Source organism: Panthera uncia (assembly GCF_023721935.1).
Source record: "Panthera uncia isolate 11264 chromosome A1 unlocalized genomic scaffold, Puncia_PCG_1.0 HiC_scaffold_16, whole genome shotgun sequence".
In the NCBI taxonomy this organism is placed as follows: domain Eukaryota; kingdom Metazoa; phylum Chordata; class Mammalia; order Carnivora; family Felidae; genus Panthera; species Panthera uncia.
In genome coordinates, this window is record NW_026057576.1 from 48302032 (window position 1) to 48322530 (window position 20499).

Genomic DNA, 20499 nt, shown 5'->3' on the forward strand with positions numbered 1-20499 from the left:
ATGTGGAATTGGAAACTCAGAAATGTTTGTTTGTTTGTTTATTTGTTAAGTAGGCTTCATGCCTAGTGTGGAGTGAAGGATCTCAAGACCCTGAGATCAAGACCTGAGCTGAGATCAAGAGTAAGATACTTAACTGACTGAGCCACCCAGGCACCCCAGAAATCTCTTCTAAATCAACTTACCTTAGAGACCTTACATTGCATTCATATCTGAAAAATTCAAGATTTTCCAAAATAAGAACTTAAAACATTTCTCAGGTCAGTGTTGAGTATGTCCTTCACCTTTTCTTCCCTAACCATTTTTACTCCTTAGGCAAAATCTCATCAACTTCCCTGGTTTTAGATAATATTCGTAAGTTTCTGACTTCCAGATTTTTATCTCTAGATCTCATTTCTCCCCAGAGCTCACACTCGTGTATTCAACTTGCTATTTCACACTTATATTAGGAACTTCAATTCTAATTGGCCCACAGATAATATTTCTTCTCTAATATCTCTAATATTTCTTCTCCAGCTTACTCCTCCTCTGTCTTCTTGAACCCAGTATTTAGCACATTATTTTTCCATTGCTCAGGACAAAACTGTTGGCCTGCGTTTTCTTGACCGCCCTTTTTTCCCAATATTTTCAAGACCTATTGATTCTACTTTCAAAATATATCTTGACCCAACCTATTTCAGTTATTCATCTTTGTGCAACACTATTCCAGATCCATTGAGATAGTTTATACTCTTGAAGTTTTAATTTTTCCTTTTAATTTAGGTCTCTGGGCCTCTGAAATTTGTGTACCTAGTGTGAGGTTGGATTGTATTTTTTCCCCTCTTTCTCCTTTTATATTTAACAAGTTTCTGTTGCTTTCAATTTTTTTTCCATGCTGATATTGTGAACGTTGAGAATCCAGTCACAGAACTAGCAATTGGCTTCTCTCAGTTTCTGGTTTTGAGGCTGTATCTTTGTCACTCTACCTCCTGAGGTTCAGAACTTCTAGTAAAGTAATTGCTCCAGGTTGACGAATGGTCAGCCTCTCCTCACGAAGGTGAGTTTTATGGAGTTTTAGTTGTAAGTAGTTCGCATGAGTCTTGTCCCGTCTTATATAGAGATCTCTTAGCCCATAACCCTCCAGAAACTCAGTCTTCTTTACTATCACCTACTTCCTGTCCAGGAGTCCATGGAGCTTGGATTTAAGGTCCACTGTTTTTGTTTTATATTTGATCCACTGATTCTGAGCCTAATTTTGTCTCATCCTTTTTATCTGTTAATATTTTATCTGTCTTTGTCATTTGTTCAAGCAGGAGAGTTGGGTTAAGGCACAGACACAGTTATGTGGAAGTCAAGGATTGGAAGTCCTTCCACACGATTGGAAGTCAAGGATTGACCTTTGGTGATAATCTTTGACTGCAGTGTTTTAACCCAAACAAGTACTTCCAAAGGTGGCATTTCTAGTCTCCAAGGTAGACTGATAGAGAAGGTGTTTTGAGCCAAGAGTAGCTTTACACATCCCTCATATTTCATCATGTCTGCCAGTACCATCAAGAGAACTTGGGAGCAGTTACCTGACTTGAGAGAGGGAAGCAGAGGACATTCTCTTCTACAACTACATGTCTGGAAATATTATTAATGATATAAAACAACCACAGGATGAGTGACTTCACATTGAGTGTTAGCACATTATTGCTTTAGCACAGTAGCATAATTTTGTACGCCCCCAAAATTGTTTCTAAAATATCAATGAAAATGTATAGAACAGTAATTTTGTGTCATAACTAAGTGTGATAGATGTTTTCACACATTACATATTTTTATCCTCATTTTATAAATGAAATCTCAAAGGGTTATATTACTTACACAGTTGGAGTAGTTTGGATGTGAGCTCCAGAGTCCAATATATTTCATATTGCTATACTTTTATAGATGAGATGAGAAGCAGTGGGCCCCAAGAGAAAAGATGACTAATGAGACTGATATTAATATCTTTTCCATTTCATTTAGTTCCCCTTATAAATCTTGGCTGCCACCATTCCAGCATTCCTCATTCATTCATGCATTCATTCATTCATTCATTCATTCAATATTCTGTGTCTGCAGTATGCTAGACGTGGTTCTACAAAGTCAAACAAGTCATGGTAATTTACCGTAACTCACTAGAAACACTTGTTCTTCCTGTCTAGCATCCCTTAATAACTCTGAAATACTTTATATCTGGCAATAAAATATGTACATATTTTCATCCTTGAATCATTTACAAAATATATCCACTGTTTTTCATATAATTGGCTAATGACTTAGGGAACAGATAAAAACCTCTTTCAGACATTTACTTTTCTTTTTTTTTTTTTTAAGAGTTTATTTATTTTGAGAGAGAGAGGCAGAGAGAAAGAGAGAGCTGGGTGGGGCAGAGGAAGGGGTGTGGCGAGAGAATCCCAATCAGGCTCTGCACTGTCAGTTCACAGCCTGATGCGAGGCTCAATCCCACAAATGGTGAGATCATGACCTGAGCTGAAATCAAGTGTTGGATGCTTGACTGACTGAGCCACCCAGGCACCTCCAGATGTATACTTTTTGATGGAACTATTTGTCGAAGAAAACAACTTTTTATGTAATGCTGAAGGTCTACATTAAGAATTTTTTATGATCTGGTCAGAGAAAAGTTCTGCACTTGCAAATAAGGCATTATAATAAATATTAAAAATTCTCTACAGCAAGGTACATTGCAGAATACTAAATACTAAAATAAATAGCATGGCTCCTGTGCACACAAATTCATGAATTTCTTTTCCCCCTACTACTTGCAAGTGCCTTAAGCACAGATTATGTCTCACCTGTCATTTTTTTTTTTCCACTGGCAACTTGGCACCTGGTGGATGCTCAAAACATATTTGTAGAATGCATTATTTATCGGATGGATGGATATTCTTTGTTATTGGTTGAGTGGATGTACTGTAAGGAAGAACGAATGAATGAAATGATGGCTGTATTTATATGCAACACTCTGTAAGATATTTGATACTTCACCATGTGTCTTTAGAAAAGAAAGCCTGATAGTGTTTTGGGGGACATGTAAAAAAAAGGCCTGATAGTATTTCGGGAAGTGTGTATTTAGTATTTGGCTTTTATTCCCAGGTTTCAGAAGCATGGGACTACAAATAAATGCCAACTTCCTCTTTTGTATCTTACTGCCAGACAATTTCTGTTATTCCAAATTTGAAAGCATCATCCAAAATCTATATTTTTTCTGTATTTATCTACTTACCTATTGCTTAGATACACAGACTATCAATAAAAGCTTGAAATTATTTTCTTGTACATAATTTCATTACAGCGGTACTCACTGTAATGAGCTATTCTGCGATAGAGTAAGTTGTTTTTAATTGTTGGATTAATGTAAGTAATAAAGAGATGCCATATAGCTTTCTACTTTATGATTTTTTTAAATTATATTTGTATATATCACTTAAAACTGACAATCCCAAAAGAAGCTACTTTTTTTTTTGTTATAATTTGTACATGGGAAAATGAAACTCAGAGAAGTGAAATGACTTGTCTATTTCACAGTCATGCCAGACATTCTTCTGGGTAGGAAGAGACAATCACTACCTTAAGAGAACTTACAGTCTTGGGGAGTGGGAGGACAAATAAAGAGATAATTACATTATAGTAAGTGGAATTATACTTAATGCATGTACAGGGTGCTGTGAATATGTGTGGGATGTATATTTATATCAATTTGTTCAGAAGTCTGTGGAACTTCAACCAAGTGTATGGTTCCAAGTGCAAGGCTTATTCTACCATAGCCAACCTTTCTCTTCTTTATCTTTTTTTAAATGCTTATTTATTTTGAGGAAGAGAGAGAATCCCAAGCAGGCTCCACGCTCAGCAGTGTAGGGCCTAACATAGAGCTCAATCTCTCAATCGAGAGGTCATGATCTGAGCCCAAATCAAGAATGGGATGATTAACCAACTGAGCCACCCAGGTGCCCCTCCCTCCCTTCTCTTTGATTCAGTCTTAGACCTAGTGGAAGTTGGTTAACAGAAGTAAATATGACAAGTGAGAAATTAAACTTCAAAAGAAGAAAAGAGCTGGGTCTTGACAGTGTTGCATTTTGGTATTTTAGAGACTTCTAGAGAAGGTTACTGAATGAAATGGGGGAGTGGGCAAGGAGGGACAAGAAAGCAGGACTTCTTAGCAGAAATACTAGTAAACAATTGACTTTAAACTCTAGGCCTGTCTCAGTTGCTTGCTCAGGGAAACCTATCCAGTCTTCCAACACACACATAAGACTTTGTGATTAAGAAAGGGTGAGTTGCATACTTAATGGTACCCTTAAAACTGAGTAGATGATTATGAAGATTTTTTTTTCTGCTTCTTAATTCACAGCAACTCCTGGTTGAACTAGAGATGACTTTTCTTTCCAGTATCTCTTGACTGGGAATAGAACATTCATGATAATGAAATTCTAGACAACAGAAAATGGATGTACTGTGGAGTTCCTTGGTAATGAGATTTGAAAATAGAATTTTAACTGGAGACTAATATTAGAATATTCCTGAGTAATATCTGACCTTTATGGCTTGGAGCACCAGAGCTTCCTTCCCTTGCGTATTTGCATTTCTAATATCCTGAAGTCATTTCCTGTGTGTCAGTTTTATCACTGCCCCACTGTTTAACTGTGCTGCCTATACCCTCCCTCAAATGTCTGTTCTTTCACCACGAATTTAGGACTGCAGAAATGACGTCAACTTCAGGGTAATTTAAATTCCAGTGATCAAATTTTCTGGTTTCCTGACCACTAGCCTTTCTTTCCTTGTTTCTTCTGTTCCCATTATTTCTTTAGGAGCTGAAAGTTTCTTGATATATAAATATTCCCAGCCCCACTCTTTTTATCTTGTACCTAATTCCCCAAAGGGGTTGCTGCAGTGATTCTCGCCTCTTTCCATTATCTCCTTTAAGTCATGGCTGAAGTTTTTGTCCCATCTTAAGAATATGGATTTTCAGCAAAATTGTAAAATATAATGGAAGAGTTCTAGCTTCAATTAAATATTTACTATTTTATTTGTGAGTCTGTGGATTGTTTCTGCATAATTGTTATCTGATATAATCTTTCCTCATCAAAGTTATAATTTCTTAATTTGTTAAAATCTATATAACATACAAAAATATTTGGTTTTCAGGGGACCTGGCTGAAAGCTGAAGTTTTTTTTAGTATAATATGTATTTTAAAAATAGCTTTATTGAGGCATAAGTGTATGTAGGTTGTAAAATATACACATTTTAAGAATAGAGTACATGAGTTTTGATAAATACATGAATGCAATTACCACCAAAGTCAAGATTTAGAACACATTCATCATCCCTAAAAGTAATCTCTTTTTCCTTTTCAAAGTTCACATTCTATGCACATACCATGGAACCTCTGAACTACTTTTTTTCCACTATATTTTTTTGTTTTCTATAATGTCATGCAGTTGGAATTGTGTAGCATTGCCTACCCCCCCCCACCCCGCCTTCTAACATGGTTTCCAAGGTTTCATTTCTCTAGCATTCTCTATTTTACAGACAAATAACTTGGAGAACAGTAATACAAATACTACAAGAAATTTTGCTGAAGATAGATATGGTTTTACAGAAGTCAGTAGACATTTACGTAAGGATCTGTATATACGTGTGTGTGTGTCTGGAAATGGGGCAATACTGACCCACCCATGTATGTGATTTATTCTTGGGACAGTCTTGCCAGCTAATTTCAGCAAAAGTTAGTGCTGCAAAGCATTGTTCTAGTCTTGTATAGGATTAAAAGAGTAACAAAACACAGTATTTGTTCTTATAAAAATTATGGTATAAACATAATTCCATAAGACAAGTAGGGTAGGTGTAATAAGGTAGTACAAAGAAAGTGTGTTGAGTACTTAAAAGAGGTGGGAGGAATTTGAGATATTAGCACAGGCTTCATTAAAATGATGGTCTTTGGATAGATGGCCTTTGTGGGTGAATAGAGGTTTGGTGAGTAAAGACGGTGAAAACTGACATGCCAGGCAGAGAAAACTACATGAGAAAAGCCAAAGGGTAGGAATTAGAAGAGTGGAGAACACTTGGGGGAAAAGCTTGGCTCAATAAATATTTGCTGAGTGAATGAAAATTTAATATTCTATTCCCAAAGTTAGTGCTAATAAAGTAAAATTTAAGTGGGTCTGTAATTAATAATCATGTTGGAGGAGTGTGTTGAAATGTAATGGTAAAAAACCTCACTTCACAGCCTGCACGTGTGGCTCCTTGCCTGACTCCAAAGGGCCTCCCTGACCCATGCCTCCTTCCTGTCCTGATAGCTGCTTTTTTATCCTTCAAGGTTGAATTTCCTTTCTGTCTTCCCAGGAAGCCTTCCTTGACTTTCCTCTCCAGAGTCAGCTGCTCCATCGCTGTGCCTGCTGTTATTATAGTACTTACACTGAAACCATTCAATTATGTGTAGATCTCCACCACTGAACTGTGAGAAGCTCAAGGGCAGAAATTTTGTTTCACTTGTCTGTGCATAACCAGTTCTTGGATCTGGTAGGTGCTCAACACCGTCTAGTTGCAGGACAGAGACATGCTTAGCTGAGTACTGAGTTGATAGTTTTCTCTTCTGCCTTTATGTTATTCCTTCCTTCAGTCTCAGTGTGTAGTTCTTAGTCTCCAGCTGGAAACTGAGCTGTCTATACACATTTCACAGCTCTGTGCTTTTCCATGTCCCCTCAGCCCCTCATGGCCTTAGCCAGTGTCTCCACAGACCTAAATTCTAAACATCTCTTTAGCTGGAGCTCAAAGGCCTCCTTTATCAGAGTGCTTCTCTGATGTCCAGCCAAAGTGTTTTGCCTTTTCTGAATTTACGTGATAATTTTCTATACCACTTTCATGATGTTTTCTATTTTCTAGACCCAAAGTCAGAACCTGAATTTTGTATACTTTGAATCCCCAAAAGGCTACAAGGTGCCCTCAGAATAGACACATATTCAAGTTGCATTCAGTGTTTTTTTTAATTGAGCACAATTTGTCAGGCCCCACGTTGGTGGCTAGCTATTCAATAAATATTTACTAAACAAATGGTTCACTCATCACTTGCTTTGGGGGTAAACTGCAGAGCAACACCGGCTAAATGAAAATGTAATTTGGAGGCAGAAAAAGAGAAAGGAACAAATCAGAAATGTATCCTGTAGCAAATTACAGAATTTCACAAAACCATTTGAAATCTTGCTTTGCTCATGAAAATCTCCACAAAAATCTAGCAACCCTGAGAGCAGTTTGAAAAAAATGATAACCTGGAAGAAATAAACGTTTTCTCAACATGGAAGGAGTTTTAGAGAGTTTTGTAGTTTCTTTTGTAGTTATGAACGTGTCTTTTCAGTAATTACATGGTGACTAATTTTACATTCAAGCTAACCACTTAACTTTAAATGTATTTAATTCTATAGATCAAGTATAGACTTGGAAGCTTTGAATAGAAAGCTAAGTATGGGTTATAACAATAAGGAAATAAAATTAATCTACTTGGAGTTCTTTTCTTTTATCTAAACAAATAATCAGCTTTTATGATTTCAGGGCCATTCATTCCTCTTTCTTTCCTTATAAAAGCATTCACTCTGGTCACAATTTTCTTTGTCTCTTTTGATTACCTTGGGGACTCAGGCTAACACACCAGGTCTTACTCTCACTAACTTCATGATTCTTTTTCCCTACAAAGCTGAATGTAGTTGAGGACCTTAGCGTAGCACATCCAAATGCATTCTGCTTCCATAGCAAAGGACTTTCATGTTCAATTTCACCAGGATTTAAAAAGTGAAATATAAATATTTCATTTTAGAATTATTAAATGTTAACTGAACATTTCGAGAAACAACATCATCTTGTTTGCCCCAGAGGGTCTCAGCCACCCTGCAGACTACCCACCTCCGGGTTAGGGCACCTGAGTCAAAGCTGTTCCCAGGATGAATAAGCAAGGCTCTGGAGAAAATGATCAGTTGGGGGCCAATTCACTTTAGAACAGCAATGATGATGCTCTTATTCATAGGTGTTGAAGGAATGGTGATACTTGGCTGGCAGAGTCTTTGTTTACTGATTTATTTCTCCCTCTTTTCTAGGAGATACAGCAAAAGCTCATACTGTCTGTATAATGCTTCCACAAGCACAGTGAGTAGATACATTACTATTTTCTCATTAACTTGTCTAATATTTTTTGTCCCTTTAGCCAATGCCTACTTCTTCTGCATTCCTCACTGAGACCTTTTGCTTGTCTCTAATATCCCTCTCAAAAATGGAAGCAGCTTTCTATGTCAAGTATCTATTATTTTCCTTTTTTTTTTTTTTTTTTTTGATTGCTCATGGTTGCTTTACTTTCTAAGCTCATTTTTAAATGGCAGAGAACATGGGGGATTTTCTCGGAGCTCTTCAAGATTGACAAAACCAGCACTTTGTAAATAGTTTTATCTTGTGTATACTTGGAAAACTTCTGCACTTGCATCAGAGCCCACCACATGCCCTGGGAAAAATTTCAGAAAGAGCTTGCCTTGTGCTGTAGATGTGCTCTGAACAGGGAAGGATCAGTGAATGTTTGTTGAATGAACGAGTGAGTGAATAAGGAACACAAATGAGAGCTAGCCCTACTGAACACACAGGAAGGCCATTCATGTTTTAGAACAGAATCTAAGATTGTAAATACTATTACCGTCTGGCAGACTGTGTCCTGATTATGTTAACATAGTCTTAGCAACAGCGGTTTGAAGATAGAGCTTGTTCTGAACATGTGGTCAACTGGGAATATGATTCTTAGTAAAGGATATCGTGTGATTTTAGATCTCCTCTACAGTCTTATTTTATTTATTTTTAACGTTCTAATTTTTTTGATTTTGAGAGAGAGAGGAAAAAAGAGAGTGAGATAAAGTATGTGAGAGAGCAGGGGAAGGGCAGAGGGAGAGATAGAGAGAATCTCAAGCAGTGGGGCTTGATTCCATGACTTGGGATCGTGACCTGAGCTAGAATCGAGTCTGAAGTTCAACCAACTGAGCCGCCAGGTGCCCCCTACAGTCTTCTGTCAAAAACAACTCGATTTTATGTGTTTGATTATTGTAAACTTAATTTTTTATAAGTAGGTTACAAATATACTGTAAATAATAACATAAAAATGCAGGAAGACTAAAGAAACACTACCTTTTACATAGTGAAATACAGTCAAGCTGATTAACATGCCATCTGCTGACTTTGTTACTATTTTTTTGTGTGTTATGAGAACATCTGGAATCTACTGTCTTAGCAAATTTTCAATATTTAATAAGTATTATTAACTATAGTCAGCACGCTGTATATTTAATCTGTACACTTAACTCATCCTGTGTAACTGCAACTTTGACCAACATCTCCCCATTTCCTCTGCCTTTCCTTTCTCTGGTAACCATGGTTCTACTCTCTGCTTCTCTGTATTCAACTTTTTTAGATTCCACATAGAAGTGAGATTTCTGTGTCTGGCTCATTTCACTTTGCAGTCATCATTTCACTGTGTATGTGTGTATGCTCATCATGTTGTACAACTTAAACATACTCAATTCTTATTTTAAAAAGCTCTATATTTTACGAGTCCCTTTATATGAAAAATTAGAAAAGGTGAAGGTTTAATGACAGAAAGCACATCACTGGCCACCAAGGCCAGGAAGTGGAGGAAGGGATTGATGACAAACGAATATGAGTGAACTTTTTGGGGTGATGGAAATGTTTGATATTACGATGGTGGTGGTCTTGACACCATGCACATTTAAGGCTGTACACATAAAATTAGTGAATTTTATTATATGTTAATTTTACCCCATCACAACTAATTAATAAAGTGAAAAACAAAGGAATTAAATAAATAAATACATCTTTGTTGTTTGGAAAAAAATAAGAAAAAATAAACACTGACTGTGGAGGTTGGCACTGGAGGAGAATCTCATGGTGGAGCTGCCCTCCGAGGCTTTCACCATCACCTTGGGATTATTTGCTGTCTCCATTATAGCCTCCAGGGACCCCACTTATCCTTCAACTTTCTGGTCCCAATTTAGAGAAATGACCGTGCTCTTGCTTTACTAATAGCTTAACTGAGACATGGTAGAATATTGTTTTAATATTGATTATGAAAAAAATCAGGAATGAAAAGGAAAACAATCACAGAACAACACTTTGAATCTTCTCGATAGTAACATACTTGCATCTTGTTCTCTGCATCAGAGGATGGAAAATTTTTTCTGTAAAGGACCAGGTCGTAGTAAATATGTTTGGCTGTGGACCATGCTATCTCTGTTGGGACTGCTCAGCTTTGCAGTGGTAGTGTGAAACCAGCCGTAGACAATGTATCAATAAATGGACTCCAACAAGGTATTAGGAGATCAGGCAGGGCCAAATTTTGCCTGCATGCAAAATATATATTTGGTTTGAGGTTATGTCTTTTCTTTGGTTCAATGACATGAAATATTCAGGGTGCCCCTGAATATCACTCTCTACAGTCTGAATTGTGCCCTACCTTTGTAAATGTAAAAAAAAAATCATAATCTTGTCAAAAAATGATACAAGAACTGAAACATCATTGGAAGATGCAAACACATCTAGTTAAGAACCAGAGACTCATTTCCTCATGAAATTTTTAGAAACCTAATACAATTATTCTTGTTACTATTAGATCTGTTGTTTATTCAAGACAGAGCATGCACATATGGGTACATATTTGCTTTGGGTTTCTCAGGGAATCTTGTATAATGTAGAAATAGTTTACTGCTGGGGTCAGATTCACGTATGGTATAGAAGGCCGGAAGGGCCAGATTAAGGTTCGGGAAATGGGGGTTTATAAATCACCTCTGTATGTATTGTACCTACATTCCCACATCAGCTGTTACTGAGACTATTGTACACAAAGTCAGTCCTAAGCAGATCATTTTTTTAACAGAACAAACAAGAACCCAATCCACCTCTACTATTACTCTGAGCTTTCACTCCAAGTCAAAAGCTTAGGTCAATGTAGAATGAAAGCCTCTGATTCTTCTCTGTGCCTTTTGTAGTTAAAACTGACTTAGCAGCGGTGGTGTCCCAACAACTTTCAGGACGGTTCCTGCAGCAGGTGTGTGTACCCGTCTTATTCCAGGAAAGCAGTCATCAGGTTAGCTCACTGGAAGTTGTATGCCCACATCATTTCATAGATCTGCACATCAGATGTGGTCTCATGAATCTGTGCATCTGGTCGCCTCTTGTCTCTGCATGTCTGATGCCTGCCTGTGTTCCTCTGACACATCTCCATCATTGTGATTATTATTATTTGGGGGGAGGGCACTTTCTTACTCTCTGTCACCATAAGATGCTCCAGGCTCATCTTGTATATTTACTGTCTCAGTCCATGAAACTGCTATTTCCCTTTCATTCCAAGGAGCCTTGGTTCATTTTATGGGATTATGTGGATGTATTTCACAATATCTGGATGCAAGGTGTGACAAATAGCATTTTTCACTTAGGACTAAAAATGGTGTGTGTGGGGGGCTCCCTCTTGAAACCTTCTGTTGAGCACTGTCTTTCCAACACTTGTGTTAAGGATGGAGGTTGGTGGTGGGAGGAAAGTATGTACTCACAAGTTTTCAGGTTTTCCCAAAGAGGCACCACTGGTGTTGAGGAAATGCCTTGCCATTTAAAATTTCTCATCACTGTGTATAAATGAAAGAAAAGGAAGGACAGTAACCCTGCGATCTCTACCATCTGCTCCCACCCCTGACCTCTGAGCTTAGCAGGCTCACCAGATATGACAGTGGATGATGAGAGCTGCTTCATGAGACAACTTGGACTTGGAGTCTTGAAACTGAGATGCTAAGGGCAGCCTAGCAGGGTTTTATATACTATTACTTGTTGTCTGCATTTTGTACTCTACGGGGTGTAGGCTGGGGCTGGTGACTGGATTAAGTCTCCTGATTTGGTGGTTAGTGTTGTGATTCTTCATAGGAACGAGAGGAATAAAGGGTATAATAATATTATGGAAAAGGACTTGATGACTTACCACATGTGGGATAAATGGGGAAGGGAAGAATGAAAAACAGACCTTTTCTGGCTAACTGTGGTTGGTGATACTTGAATAAAAATGGGGACCTTAGGCATTGTTGTAGGGTCTACCAGAAGGTTGGAAATGTATATTTGAAACTCAAAGAGGTCTGTTTGAATGGATTCAGGAGCCATTTTTATGGGCACCATGGTGAATTCTTTTCTTCCAGGGGTCTGACACATGCCTTGAAAATTTTAGTATGTGTGCTGGAAATAGTAATATATGGATGGATTTTACTTCAAAAGGGATACATGAGTTGAATATGAAGACACTTTAAAGAATAAAACTCAATTTATTCACTCATTTCTTTTTAGAATATATGAGTGTTAAAATCAGGATGTAAATTGCAGCAGCAACAACAAAAAAGATTGGTTCAATGAACTGCCAGCTACAAAGTTATGAGCATGTGCTCTCTGCTCATGTGAGAATTACTGTGATTATAGGAGCTATTAGTAAATTGCATATTTTAAAAAGTATAAATTACTTTTTCTTGATAAATGTGGAAGTTATTTCAGGGTTATATTTATATTTCATTTACAAGTTACTTTTCTTGAGAGATGTAACTCTTATTTTGCAGTTTTATTTTTGTTTCATTGAACAGATAGTAATAGTCAACAGTTTATAACTATAAACTATTAGTGCTTCTTCTAAGTGGCATGAATTAACTGCTGTAATTATATCTATGCTGATTGTTCCTGTCAGTTCAACTCACTGAACTGGAGAGAAAAGCCTTTTCTGTATCATTTGTACAAAATGTTGGAGGATAGTTTCAGTATAAATCTATAAAGGAGACAACTGAGAAGTTAAATTAGAAATTGTACTTCTTCTAAAGGAGATTTAAAAATAAGTCCTACATTCATGGGCAGGAAGCTCCAAGATGACTTTTATTTTTCTGTAAGGTGTCCCTGAACAGGATGGAGGATGAGGTGTGTAATTAAGTGTACTCCACCCACAGTGCAGGGAAATGGGTAGTTCTACTCTTTCTGTGCCCACCAACATCATTTCCATCACGCCTTTTGCTGATTATTGACGCATGGCACAGAGATATGACAAATGTGTAGCTATGGCTCTTCTCTCCTGGACAGATGGCAGACATGGCCTAATGATCACTGTAGCTCTGATGTTTTCCACTGTTGGCTCAGAATTCTTCTACACATAGTGGTCCAAATGATTTGAATTGAAACGCATAACAGAACCTAGTAGCTATCTTTGTGCAAGAAGAAACACAAACTCATTAAGAACACCAGTGGATTTGGGAACCACAATTGGATTTATCCAAAACAGGAATAGTCGAGAACTGGATGAGTTTCCAGAGCAGGCATTTTCTGATTGTGCCCTTGATTCAGTTATTGTAATTTATCTTTTTTTTTTTCAAAATTTAAAATGTTTATTTTATTTTTGAGAGAAAGAGAGAGTGTGAGTAGGGGAGGGGCAGAGGGAAAGGAGGCACAGAATTCGAAGCAGGCTCCAGGCTCTGAGCTGTCAGCACAGAGCCCAAGGCAGGTCTCGAACCCACAAGCAGTGAGATAATGATGCTTAACCGACTGAGCCACCCAGGTGCCCTGTATAATTTATCTTTCTGCTATTAAGTACTCCTTTTAAATATCAGCACTTTAGAATTGAAAGTTCATTAAGATTTTACCAATTTTTATTTTTATTATTTTAGTGAGAGCCCAAGTTGGGGAGGGGAAGAGAGAGGCGGGGGACAGAGGATCCCAAGTCGGCTCAGAGCTGACAGCTTCAGCACTGAAAGCAGTGAGCCGGATGCAGGGCTCAAACTCATGAACTGCTGAAGCTCAACCAACTGAGCCACCCAGGTGCTCCTTGCCAAAATCTTTTTAATAAGCTTTGTATCATCGCCACTTTCGACAGGATTCCATTCAAATCTGTTTTCGTCACGCTGCCTCCTGATGCAGTTAGCAGTAAGTTGGCCAAATCTTAAGCCCCAAGACAAAATCAACCAGAATCTCTCAGGATATTATTTATACTTTTCATGTCAATGAAGTCTTACACCCAAAGAAAGAAGAGAGGAAAAAATGGCAGTTTGGCAGTGTTCTCCACTCCATGGAGTCAACATCCTTTTCCTCTCTATCCCAAATGAACAATGTTCTCTGGCTGTTGACTGGGAGAGGCCTGAGGCACAGTGCCAAAGGGATCTAGAAGATTCTGTCTTTCCAAATGTGGGTTAATAGTAAGCAGAGGTCCAATGGCCTGAGTTTCAGTCTTTAGTCTTGGTCTTGCCACTAACCAGCTTTTATGTGCCTGACTTTATCTGTAAAATAAAAGAATGTTATAAAAAACATCTTAAATATATAATTTTTACTTCTGAATTCCTTCTAGCTTCCTTTTCCTGCTCTCTCTGTTAAATAGAGCATAAGCTTTGAACCACACAGAATTGGCCAAGTTTTAAATCGAGGGACAGTATGAAGCCTCTCCATACCCTTCCTTTGTATTCTTTATAGAATTGTAAAGAATTGGTATTGTTTTTATTTTTTTCCACCTTTAAGCAGTACAGAAAAAGGTGAATACCCTTAGGTAAAGAAAAGACAAACACAAGAAAGCAAATTTTCTAAAGACTAAGAAAAGGGCATGAACAAAAAACTTATAGAAGAATAAATATACTTGGACAGACATGTGGGAATATGTTGAAGCTCAGTGGTAATACCAATTCATAAAATAATTTTTCAAGCACCAAACTAACGTACATTTTAAAAGATAATAGTTTGATTAATGCTGAGTTCCTGGGTGGCTCACTTGATTGAGTGTCTGACTCTTGATCTCAGCTCAGGTCTTGATCTCAGGGTTGTGAGTTCGAGCCCTGCTTTGGGCTCCTTGCTGGGGGTGGAGCCTACTTAAAGAAAATAGTATGCTTAATGCTGATGAGATAGGGGTGAGATTTATATTGCGAGTCAGTGTAAATTAGTAGAATCTGTATGGAAAATAATTTAGTAATATGTAACAAGGGTCTGTTGGGCCCATTGTTTTCCCCTTTTAAGATTTATATTAAGCATCCATTCAGAAAGTTGAATAAATATTTCTGTTAAAATATTAGTAAGTGAAATACGGAAAGCATCATAAATATGCAGCAACAGAGAGTTAAATAAATTGTGTCAATGGGATACCATATAACATGGTCATTTGAAATGACATTAAAGAATAGTTAATGTTAACTGAACAAAATTGCTCTACAGTAGAGTCTATCAAAAGCATATTATTTTAATTATATATATAACATATATATAAATGGAAGATAATATATTAACATTAATCACTGTTAAGTGATTTTCTCTGAGGGATGGATGTAGAAATGTTTTCACATTTCTCCTTTAACTTCATTATGTGTTCTTTAGTGTAGAAATGAAAATGTATGTCTTCAATAAGAACACTAAAATATAGTAAAAAGTAATATGTAGGATTTTTAAATACAATTTTTAATTTTTAAATTGGTAATATGTCAAATTATAATATACCTAACAATTTCAGTGAACATATTGTGTCAGAAAATTTCCAAATTCCAACTGCACAAGCACAAAATATGATTTGTTACTACCAATTATAAAGAATTAAGAGGAGATATTCTGGGGAGAGGAGGAAATTTAAAATGTAAACAAAAAAAATTGCTATTTCTATCCAGAAAACAAATGAAAAGATGACAAAAAGATACTCTCTGTATTTTCCCTGGTATAGTTTTCTCTCTGGGAGTGAATTATTTTGTCAGCAGCCTTAATTCTCTAAGTCAGTTGGGATGACTTTTCATTGTCCTTTAGTGCAATACTGGTCCAGTGATCTAAAAAGAGATACAGCAGTATCCAGTGTGCCTCACTAAGACGCTTTGATATTCCTTCATATAGTTTCTTAGGAGGAGCAGCAATATTACTTGGGGCCTGTCAACTTTTCCTTATTTTTAAAAATAAATATTAAAATAAATTTTAAGTATTTTTAAACTAATGTTTTCAATCAAAACTGCCCCAACATTGTAAAATTTCACAAGTAAATTCTTAAAAGAAAGGTTTATCACTTTCTGTTGATTTCCAATGAAGCTCAGATTTGAAATGTAAATACTGCTTTTAAAGACATTACAAGTAGATTGGGGATTTTACCCCACATCCCTTTCAATCATAGGAAGTTGCTTCTTCCAGTTTTACAGTGACTCATTTTAACTCACAACTAAATAAAAAAGAACGCTGTAGATATGAACTATAGCGACCTAATCTTGAAATTATTAAAAATACATGAACCAGATGGCAACCCTCCAGGGTACATCATCTGACGCAGATATCAGATTAGAAGTTTTCTTTCATAAGCAGACTGTTTAATACCACACTTTATTTAGATCTCCATTAAAGAACTGTGCCTTGAATGTGAAATTGTCTAGAGGCCAATTACTTAAGGGCTTGACCCAAACTATAGGAAATAAAAAATGTATTAGCCAATCTGTAACAAACAGAAGTGCTCATTAAATTAATATTAGTACAAAAACAATACACAGTACCATCCATAAAATATACATTGGCTTGTGAAGGCATCATGTTACCTCATTGGAAGGCTTTTAAAAACAATGCATTTTGAGCAGCTGCTGTATTTTGGATGTGAATATTTCAGCCTAACAGGCTTATTAAGGAACTCACGTGTTGTAACAAATCTATAAGGTAGCTGGAAGATATTTCAAGAGATTTGGGCTCTGTTTAAGCTGTTTTGCGGGGGTAGGGTGGGGGAGAGGGAACCAAGGCTACAAACTGAGTTCTTTGCAAAAATCACAGATTGTAGCAGAGTGGCATGAAAACTTGCCTCCTGACTTAATTCTTTTCTGACACACCAAATTATCCCAACTAACACTCAAGTTCCTCTTTGTGAATGAGCAACAGTCATGTTAGTCAGGGAGCCTTGGATTCAACCTGAGGATTATCTGTTCTACCCAGTGTTTGTTAGTTTGCTTCCCTTTGTGGGTCTGTTGTTATTCAACAGCTTTCTTTTGGCCCTAAAACAAGGAATTGTGACTGAATATACTCATCTTCTGTCTGTTGGTGCTGCCCAAACACAATGAGAATATGTAGCCTGCCTTTTACACACTGCCCAGACACTTAAAAAAAAATCAATTAGAACTGCATCAGCAATGTCAGGTTTATTCACATTCAAGAGAAAGCAGTCTGCTCAAATTTCTCTAATTTTTTTTAAAGAATTAGTTTTTTGTTTAAGTTCATTGAATTATTTTGAGAGAGAAAGAGACAGCGTGAGTGAGGGAGGGGCAGAGAGAGAGGGAGAGCCAGAGAATCCCAAGCAGGCTCCCTGCTGCCAGCACAGAGCCTGACATGGGGCTCAAACTCACAAAACTGTGAGATCATGACCTGAGCTGAAATCAAGAGTCGGACGCGACTGACTGAGCCACCTAGGTGCCCCAAATTTCTCTAATTTTTACAGTTGGCTAGGAAATATCTTTTCAGTTAGTAATTGTTTCTTTAATATTTTATAAAATGAATGCTTATTGTAAAAATCCGGAAAGAGGGAAAACATCCATGTCATGCAATTGTTAACCCTTTGATAAATTTCATTTAATCCTTTAAGTATATATATATACTTGTTGGCCTGCTTTATTTAAGTGATTAAAAAACATGTCCTGATCATGGACAATGTGCTACACATTTGAGAAAGACTGAATAATGTGTATGTGTCTGTGTCTACAAGCACGCTATCCTCCAATGACTTACAGTTTAGTGAAGAGATGTAGTACAGAAAATTCTATTTGGGTAATAACACTATATATATAATAAATAGTTATATAATAGATATGTATCTTGCTTTCTTCATGGTAAAACATAGTGAGCATTTTCCCACTTTATTAAAATTTTGTGACACTATCATGTAAAAGTTTATAATATACTATGTGTGTTTTTTGTTTTATTAGACATTTCCCTGATAATAAATATATAAGTTTTTTTATTTTTATAAATTATTAAGAAATGAAATTTGGCACTTACGTTGTTCTTTTCTTTGTATTTTAGAATAAGTTTTTAAAAGGTGACTTTATGGTTCAAAGCTCAGAAAATTTCAAAGTTTAACACAACTGATTCACTATTTTCCAAAAAGCCTATGAAAACTTATAATATTGTCAGAGTATATTAGAGTGGCAATCATACTACTTCTCCACCAACTTTGTTATTTAAAAAAATTATTGCTAACACTTTTTGTTGAAAATAGTAAATCCTTATAATTTACATTATTTGTTAGTAACTTTATTTAAAATGTATAGCACATATATAAGTGTATAAATTTATATTTTGTATATATGTATATATACAATTTGTGTTTGATTTTAGCAGATTATTAGTTGATGCTTTTGCTTAACATTTTTTTGGAATCCATTTCATTGCAAATGGCAAGATTTCATTCTTTTTAATGGCTGCATAATATTCCATTATATATATATATATATTTTTTTTTCTTTTTTAATGGCATCCTTTTTATCCATTCATCAATTGATGGACACTTGGGTTGCTTCCATATCTTGGCTATTGTCAGTAATGCTGCTATAAACATAGGGGTGCACGTATCCCTTTGAATTAGTGTTTTTTCATTTGGGTAAATACCCAGTAGTGCAACTTCTAGGTCTTAGGGTACTTCTATTTTTAAGTTTTTGAGGATACGCCATACTGTTTTACACAGTGGAACAGTTTGCTTTCCCACCAACAGTGCACAAGGATTCCTTTTTCTCTACATCCTCACCAACAACTGTTCTTTCCTTTGTTATTAATTTTAGCCATTCTGACAAGTGTGAGGTGATATATCATTGTAGTTTTGAGTTGTGTTTCTCTGGTAATAAGTGATGATGGGCATCTTTTCATGTATCTGTTGGCCATGTGTATGTCTTCTTTGGAGAAATATTTGTTCATCTGTCCATTTTTTAAATTGGATTTCTTGGACTTTTTGTTGTTGAGTTTTAGAAGTTATTTATATATTTGCACACTAACTCTTTACTGGATATGTCATTTACAAATATTTTCTCCCATTCCATAGGTTGCCTTTTAGTTTTGTTGATTGTTTCCTTCACTTTGTAGAAGCTTTTTATTTTGATATAGTTTCAATAGTTTATTTTTGCTTTTGTTTCCCGTATCTCAGGAGATAAATCTAGAAAGAAGTTGCTATGGCCAATGTCAAAGAAGTTATTGCCTCTGTTCTCTTCTAGGATTTTTATGGTTTCAGATTTTTAATCCATTTTGAATTTATTTCTGTGTATGGTGTAAGGAAGTGGTCCAGTTTCATTCTTTTGCATGTTGCTGTCCAGTTTTCCCAGCACCATTTGTTGAAGACACTTTTTTCCATCGGATATTCTTTCCTGATTTGTCACAGATAAATTGACCATATAATTGTGTTTTTTTTCCCTGTATTTTCTATGCTATTCCATGATCTATGTGTCTATTTTTGTGCCAGTACCACACTGTTCTGATTACTATAGCTTTATAATGTAACTTGAAGTCCAGAATTGTGATGCCTCCAGATTTGCTTTTTTTTTTTTTTTAAAGATTGCTTTGGCGATTTGGGGTCATTTGTGGTTCTATACAAATTTTAAGATTTTTCCAGCTCTTTGAAAACTGTTGTTGGTATTTTGATAAGGATTTTTAACCACTGAACAGTTATTTTGGAGGATAGGGTTGAGGGGCATGAAATGATGATCATGATTAATGAGAAATCTCAAGGCTCTGAATATTTCTAGTTAAACATTCACTCAGCAAATAGGGAGCCCATCATTAAGTCTGGGAGAGTAAATTGTAATGCATGAAATGAAATAATAACTTTTGATATTCAGGTTTTTAATATCTAATTTTTATTTTGTTTTGGTTGAGGAAATATCTCATGTTGCCATCAGTTTCCTTATGACTTCAAAGAAATAAGTGAACTTTCTTTTGTAATGTTGCTGATTTAAAGAGACAATATACTTTTCTAGCTGTTGACATTTGGTTATTACCACTGTGCACATACTGCATTTTAGAAACCACTTTTCTTCTTTTCTGTTTTTGAGACTGAAGAGAAATTGCATTTGCCCACATTCCCACACTGTGACCAGAAAAAAGAGAAACAAATATAAAATGTTTATCTAAACTCACGTTTGGAGAAAGTGGTTTTTTAGACACAAACAGAGAAAGATTTTTTTCACTGGCTAATATGACACAGGGCAGGATAATTCTGTAATATATTAATAATGTATTTTTTACTTTTCTAGCACAAAATCCTGTAGATTATTTAACCAAACAAAAAACGTTCTCTTCAGTAGAGCATAGATTTTATTTTTCCATTTTTTGGTCTGTCTCTTTCTCTCTCTAAGGATTCTCTGGTTCTTCAGAAATTCAGACCAAAAAGCAGGTTTCCAGTGATAAGAGCTGAAGTCCAAGCAGAACAATAATGTATCCTTAATATTCTGAAAAGTAGGCCCTTTGCC

The 20499-nt window shown here is 36.2% G+C and overlaps 1 long non-coding RNA gene across 1 annotated transcript in view; it reads left to right on the top strand.

Moving 5' to 3' along the window:
• The first annotated feature begins 8105 nt into the window (after positions 1-8105).
• Positions 8106-20499, top strand: part of LOC125933873 (uncharacterized) — a 105168-nt gene continuing 92774 nt past the window's right edge. The window contains exon 1 of the long non-coding RNA XR_007461133.1: positions 8106-8155. This is a non-coding gene — a long non-coding RNA (uncharacterized LOC125933873). The remainder of the gene's footprint in view (positions 8156-20499) is intronic.